Source organism: Rhinatrema bivittatum, chromosome 4 (assembly GCF_901001135.1).
Source record: "Rhinatrema bivittatum chromosome 4, aRhiBiv1.1, whole genome shotgun sequence".
Lineage (NCBI taxonomy): Eukaryota > Metazoa > Chordata > Amphibia > Gymnophiona > Rhinatrematidae > Rhinatrema > Rhinatrema bivittatum.
In genome coordinates, this window is record NC_042618.1 from 464,398,709 (window position 1) to 464,406,900 (window position 8,192).

Consider the following 8,192-nt stretch of genomic DNA (forward strand, 5'->3'; position numbering starts at 1 on the left):
CGTGTATGTCCCAGGGCTTTCGAAAATGGGTGAATCGGGCCGGGGCATTCCCAAGTCCTCTAGCACAGTGGCCATTGCCGGAGGTTGCATGCCGGCAGCCGGGAGGCGCGCGCAAGTTAGGCGTAACTCCATGAAATAAGGTAGGGGGGGATTTAGGTAGGGCCGGGGGGTGGGTTAGATAGGGGAAGGTGGGGGGAGGCGGAAGGAAAGTTCCCTCCAAGGCCGCTCCGATTTTGAAGCGGCCTTGGAGGTAACGGAGGACGGCTGCGCGGCTTGGCACGCGCAGGTTGCTCAATTGTGCACCCCCTTGCACACGCCGACCACGCGCGCATATTATAAAATCGGGCGTAGATTTGCTCGTGCCGGGTTGCGCGAACAAATCCACGCACGTGCACACCTTTTAAAATTTGGCCCTGAGGCTTTATTTTTTCATAGTGGTCCAAAATGCATTGAACACGTGGTGCGATTGAAAGCCATCTTATATCTGACAACTTCAAAATCTTCAGGGGTCCTTCTCCAACATTTATGCATGAATAGATACTTCTAAAATTCTTTTGGTGAACAGTACTATGTGAAAACCAGTTGTATGTTTCAGATACCATAAATTTGACATTGCGAGGCATTATTTTAAGAACATATGTCAAACATAGCTGTACAGAATGGCAAATACACTTGAAATGAACAACTGTAGGATTTATCTTCCTGAACCTTGTTGTGACTGAACTTGAATTGCCGGACATTGTATTACATCCATCTCTTGCAAGCCCTTTACACTTAGCACTTGCTAGTTTCTTATCATTCAGAAACATCATTAATGCACTAAAAATTGCTTCTGCTGTTCCAGTCTTGACCAAAATCATGCCAAGGAAAGTAGTAACAACTTTGCACATCTTCGAACTGTAGGAAACAAACCATGATGCATAGTTGTTTCTTGTTGTTATATCAGTATTTTCATCAATGATAAGTGAGTATAGTGCATCATTTAATTCCTGCATTAAATCTTCCTTGTATCGATGGACTGAGAGCATGCTTAATCAAAGAGGAACATTTTGTACGATGGATCATCGGGTCTTTTCCAGATATATCCCTAATTCTCCTGTGATCTACTGTTGATATACTTGAATGGCATGCAATGTGCTCAGCTAATTTAAGCTCAGAAGTTTTAATGCTATTAATTACTTTTTGATGACAACCCATATCAAAAAGATTTCTCTTGCTAGAAAACAGTGCTGCATTGCGGCGGCGCTTGTCAGTTAAGCTGTGAGATGTCCTATGAGCGCAAACTTGGCATCGGCAGTGTTTGCAGCACGCTTTTGTAGCTTCGCCTGGAACTTTCATGATCCATTCTTTAAATGCATCTTCTCTCTCCCATGCTTCACAATAACGCTTTTCGTATTTTGACCATTTACCGATGAAAGGTACACTCAACTAAAATAATAAATAGGGTTAAATAAGGACAGCTTAGAGATTGCTTTGAAACGCTCAAAAAGTTTACACTCATAAGTACTATGATAGTTTCATGAATCACAACAGCTATTACCTGTGAGTTTTCAGTTTTCATCCAAATCCTACAATTACTTCCTGTAATTTGAACATTTACCAGAGGTACACTCAGCTAAAGCAATAAAACAAACAATTAAGTTAAATAGTTTAGAGATTTATTTAAAACTATCCAAAATTATACACTTCCATTTAAAGAAATTAACCTAGAATTCATACAGTACATTACTTTGATAAAATTAATTCAGGCCAAGGGTCCACTAAATGCATGAATCCTAACAGTAAATTAGCTTACCATGAATTGATTATCACCCCCTTCCCCAGGCTAACCCCCTCCTGCCCAGCAGATTCTTCTCCTGCCTCAAAATGGTGCTTGTTAAAAGGTTCCTTTTTTTTTTTTGGTAAGGGTATTGCATAAAGAAGTGTGCAGAATAAAGGAAAACAGAAGGCACACCCTTGTTCTCACCAGTTTCACGACAATGTTGATGCTGTGCAGTAGGGATGTGAATCGGGTGCCCGATCGTTCCCGCTTTCGGGTTCGTCTGGCCACAGGAAAATCTCGTTTTGCCACGTATCGACGGGTTTTTTTTCCTGAAAAAATCGGTTTTTGGCTTAGTGCAACGCTAACGGGAGTTAGCGCGCACAAACAAAAAACCAGCAAAAAATAAAAATAAATGGTTTTTTGTTTGCGCGCTAAATCGAAAAATGATTTTCTCGAAAATTCGGGAAAAAGTGTCCGTTTCTAGTTTTTAACCGATATATAACGAATTAAGAAATATCGTATGATATTTCAATTCGTTATAAAAACGATTCACATCCCTAACGTGCAGTCACAGTCTGTCCCCCTTCATGGTGTGCTGTAGCTTGTGACGCATCAAGGAAAACAGAAAAGGCACTTCCTGCCTTAGGTCATACACCACCGCTCCCCTTCCGGCAAGAAGCTCAAAAAGACGCACAACTAAAAAAAAGTAACGCAAAATCCGCAGCCGAAAAAATTTTCCGCACACACTCTGGAAAAGTAGCCCAGTTGGGTGTGAACACTGCTCATCTGGCAACACTAGGCAAGTTAAAGAGGCTGATGGTTGCAGGTGTGTTTCACTTCACAAAAGTGGAAATGCATGAAAAATGGCGATGTTATTCCATTTGTGAAACTTTGTGTATGTCATTTGCTGGGGGAATGGGGTTGTATGTTTAGGTATTGCAAAGTTTGCTTCAAAATCTATTTAAATTAGGTAAAATGTTGCATAATTTTGTCAATCGTCTCATTACCTATGTTCAGATAGATAATGTGCCAAAAACATGCAAATTTCAACGTAGAACCATTATCACAAGAAACTTAACTATACCTCAGGAAAGTGTAGTTATTTTAAATTGAAATTTAACAAGTGATAAATTTAACAAGTGATATTTAGCTCAAAACTAATTTGCATGAAATTAATATAGGCTGATATCACATGATAGTGTGTGATAACGACCCCTGGTACACTGACCTCAAGATGAGTGTGTCTATCCTTTGTCAATCTGCTAAATAAATTTTAAAAATCAGAGTAGTAATTCTTGAATTAGATTTATTTATTTAAAATCTTTTCTATACCGTCGTTCAGTATATTACCGTCACAACGGTTTACATAGAGGCACATATAGTAAATTGTACATGCATCTGTTCCTGCTATTAGTAATGGGGTGCCTGATAAGCTCGGTTACAAAATTTCATAATAATGGCTATATGTTCAGTGTTGCCTAAACTGACCTGTGACTACAATAAAGACTGTTAGATTATACATTCAATTAAGAGGAGAGTAGTAAACAAACCAAGACGTACATACATATTAAAAGTGCTAGTGCTGTGTACAGATTTTGTGTGTACAGCTTTCATCGTTTTTCTCTTTCACGCTCTCTTTGTGAAAAAGCTTCTCTAAAGAGCCATGTCTTTAAGCTCTTCTTGAAAGTTTTGAAATCTCTCTGAAGTCTTACCTCTATGGGCATGGTGTTCCATAGTATCGGTCCGGCCAATGATAGTGCTCGTTCTCTGACTTGTGTTAGTTTGAGCATGAAATCTGGCAAAAATTATATCAGCCTATCTGGTAAAGCGAAAAGCATATAAATCAAAATTTATGCTATGTCTTGCAGGGTAACGTCTTTGTAATTGTACATAAATCCAATATGTAACTAAAAGGGCTAGAAGACTATATAATTGGAGGCTTTTTCTACTCTTGATTAGTTGTGAGGCTCAAGGTTGAAAGCGTGCTGTAATATCCCACCTGGGAAGTGTGATAATGCTTAATTTATTGGGATATTGTATGTTTGCCTTTGATCTATCAGTGCCATTTTATGCTGGCTTTATATTCTATATTCATTTGTTAGCATCTATTAATGCCTCATCTGTATGCAATAAAAGCTCTGAAAACCAAAGTGTGGGGCATTAGGAGCGATCACGTTGTGTATTCATTAGTAGGCCCAAAAGTATGCATCATTTACTCATCAGTTGCTGTTGTTGGAATGGCAAAGACAATCTAGATTATCAGTTTACAGTGGGTATTATTTTTAAATCTGAACCTAGCATGAGCATGGGTGTCTGTGGCAGCGTAGACATGTGGAGATGGATTCACTAAAGTGTGCTACCGTGATGATGCATGTTATTAGTGAATATGCTCCATTACAAATAATGGGAACTGCAGTAAATAATACAGTAACACGCTTTGGCAAATCAGCCTGTTAAAACAGATGATAAAATTTTGGCAGGCAAAATTTTATCTCGTGCTGCCATTGTCTCTTTGGTTTCAGAAAATGGCTGTGCCAGATTTCACAGTTGTTTTCTTGTTCTGGAAACTTCTAACATTACTCATTGAACTATGCTAGCAGTGAGTCAAGGCTCAAAGAATTTTTTCAGCTTTCATATATTGTTTTTAATTCTCAGCTCCACTTGATTCTGTGATAACTTCAACATTTTATAGACCTGCAGGTTCAATATTTGTATTGATTTTTATTGGAGAACAGAAGTAATAATGTTGGCCTTCTGTGTCATGTTATGCTATATGCATTTCTCCCCTACCTAACTTTTGAAAAGAGCATGGGGAGTCATGAGTTGAAAGTGATTTTCAATTGATATGTTTCCTTGGGGGGGAGAAACAAAAACCGTGACAGCTTGGGATTAATTTCATTTGTGTAGGATCCTCTCAAACAGAATCTATATCATCTACTAGGCCTTTCATTTTACCAGGTGCGGTTCTATAATGAGGCAGGGTGAGGCGGCTGTTTCAGGTGGCAAAAAATGCCCCTCTCAGAATGCCACTATGGCGTCTTTTCTTATCCCTGCCGCGGCGGCAGAGGGAAAAGAGGAGGGTTGCTGCCATGGCTGCTATCGGCAGAGGCCAGGCCAGCGGCGTGGAGGAGAGAGGAGGAATGCTGCTACTGCTGGAGGCCAGGCAGGTGGCAGCTGAAGGGGGGAGGGACGCCGCCACCAGACATCAGGCTGGCGTCGGCTGAAGGAAGGAGGGATGGGGCAGAGATAGAGGGGGCACCATCTCATCCCTCACCTCAGGTGGCAGATTGCCTTGAGCCACTCCTGCATTTTACTGACCCACATATCTGAAGTTTCAACTAACTGGACCATTTTGTTTCACAAATAAGCCATTAACTTTTTATTTTTTAATGGAAAGATATTTTGAAGCAAAAGAGTAGAAAGAAAAATAGAAAGCACATATGCTATATCAGGTTGGCTCATTTTGCGTATTATTAAGGGCGACTTCACAGATTAAAAGATTTAGGCCACTTTTGGTTCAAGCTGTCATATTGCTCTGTGAATCATGTGTGAATGCAAATTTTTAGAAGGGGTGGGATTGGAGAGGTGGTTTGGGCGGAATAAATTAAAATGAGGGGCAATATCACACCGTTAGATAGCATAACGCATGCTATCGCACGGTTTTAATGCCCATAATAACTACACCATTTTTCCTGGCGTTCAGCTGTGCGATATGCCTGAAATGGCCATAACGCAATTTGTGATAAATTTTGCAAATTGCATTTTGGCCTTTTCTGGGCTTGGGATGGGAGAGGAGAGAGAGTGCGCGTCTCTGGGGAGGCCTTACCAGTATTCAACTTTTTATAGCTGTATAGGAGGGCCAGGTAATAGCTCGAGGTGAGGTGGTGGTGGTGGTTTAGGGGCCAGTTTTAGATGCAGAGTGAGACATACGAAGAGCACAGTACACTGAGGTGAAAGATTTGACGTCATTTGGCATGAGGAACGTCTCAAGCTAGGGCGAGAGAACATACTAGAAATGTCATCTTTGTGAGACTTTCTTCACGCCAAATGACGTCAAATCTTTCACCTCTGTGTACTGTGCTCTTCGTACGTCTCACTCTGCATCTAAAACTGGCCCCTACACCACCACCAACACCTCACCTCGAGCTATTACCTGGCCCTCCTATACAGCTATAAAAAGTTGAATACTGGTAAGGCCTCCCCACCCCCTCCTTACACACCTGTGGGTGACAGCTCTGGCACAACATGCCACTCTGCCCCCTGTCCAAACTCGCTCCTCTCTCTCCCTTTCACTTCCTGCTCAGTACACCAGCATCACCCCAATCTTTTTGCAATGCCCAGCATCCTCTGTCTCCATTACCTACCTGCCTGTAATCCTCTCTCCATCCCTCTCACCGGCCCAGCACCTTCTCTCCACAATGCCCCACCCATCTAAGTTTCCTCTCCCCCCCCCCCCCCTCCCTCCATCTATCCAGCTTCCATCCCCTTCGGTCTTGTGGTACTGGGCCTTAAAATGGGGAAGGCAGCACCTGGAAGATTCTGAAGATTTTGCTGCCTCCCAAAATTGTGGCACCCTCTGTTATCACCTAGGTTTCCTAATGGAAAACTGGCACTGTTTTCAAGAGCTTCACAATGAATATGCATGAGGGTAGGGGAAAAATATGGTAAAGGTGAATTTTAAAAAGCAGGAGAACGCCACTCTTCGGAGATGTGCACACCTATAGGACATGGGCATGTCTAGCTAATTTTAAAAGTCGTCTACATGTGCGTGCATCTCCTGATTCATGAATATCTCGTGAGCCCGGGTCCAGTGCTGCATAATTTTACTTCTGCTATGGAGCAGCTAGCTGTAAGTAAAAAACAAAAAACCTAGGCATCCCTGAGTGGTTTAAGTGTTTCAGGGACCTAGCTCTAGACTGGGCAAACTGGTGAAACTAGTCATGGCGTGGATGTGCACATTATAAAATTCCCCCACTTGCATGGCTCATGCCCACATGTATGTGGCTGTGCACTCCCAGTTGCAAAATAGGGCACGCACATATGTGCACCTAGGCTACTTGATAACACATGTGTGTTATAAAATTGCTTCATCCCTGGGTGCGTGCTGACATACATGCATCAATGAAAGTTACCATCATAATGTTTAAAAAAAAACATAGCAGGTTACTCATTTTTACAGAGCAAAAATATGGACACCCAGTCTGCTGTTTTAATTTAAAAAGACTATTTTTCTTTTTCTTCCCCTAAACTTATAATAAAACATGAACCACTAGGAGATCAAAGGCAGCCTTTTTTTTTTTTATTGAGTCTAAGAAATTAATATTTTTTTCCATTGTTGACAACTTTATAGTGTTCTGGACTGTACTGGCAACTTCCCTTGGATATTGCCCTGAAACTGGCAGATACTGACAAACCATTAAAAGATGATGTTAGGTTCTTAGGGGATCAGGATTATTCCAAACTCACCCTGTGAAAAAAGATTTTGGCCGTGGTCCAATCCTCTTTCTTGTATCTGTGATTTAGTTACCATCTGAGACATTTATATTCACTGCTTATGCTAATTTGTTTTATGAATTGTATTATATTTGATTGTATTTTGATTGTTACTCATTTTGATTTATGAAGAAAAGCGTGTATTAAAATTAATTAAGCTAAACTCATTAACATGAGAAAGCAATACTGGGAGGTGTTCCATACAAGTGTAAAAACAGCAACAGCACTTACTTACCTTGAACAGGTATTGCGATGGGGTTGCCAGTTTAGTCTAATCAAATACATAAAAATAAGGGTCAGCCAGCAAGTAACAGGTGCTAGATTCTTATGTAACTTCTTGGTTGACTTATCTGTGTGTTTTGAGCAGGTAATCTAAAATGTGCTGGGTCTTTGAGTGTTTTGATTCTGAATTTCTCCTTTTTTTTCAGTCTTTCTCTCCTAAATAAATTCTCTTTGCTCTCTCTGTTCCCTCTCCTCCACCTTCCCCCTTCTGTGCAGTCTTTATCTAGCACCTGTTCTGTCTTTTCACCTTAATGAAGTGTCTTTTTCTCCTGTTAACCTGTTAATTCTCTCTCCCTCTTCTCCTTGATTCTCATTTTCTGTCTGCTTCCACTCTTTGATTCTCTTCCTGCGCTTGCATCTCTCCCTGCTCCCCTTTGCTGCAGCTTCCTACTCCTCCCCTACCCCTTCCCAGGCTTACCAAGCTCGGGTTTCCATAGAAACTCACTGAGGCATGGTCCTCTGCTTCTAGTTTTCTGGGCATTGAAACTAACCACTGGAACCACTAGAGGCTGCTGCGGTGCATCAGCAGCTGGGGCGAGGGAGCATATTCACTGTACATTAAATAACTGCTCATGGCAGGATTTAGTAACTGAGATAATTGGAAAGAAATGTAGCTGCCAGATATGAATCTGAGATTGCAGGCACGAGGAGTGAA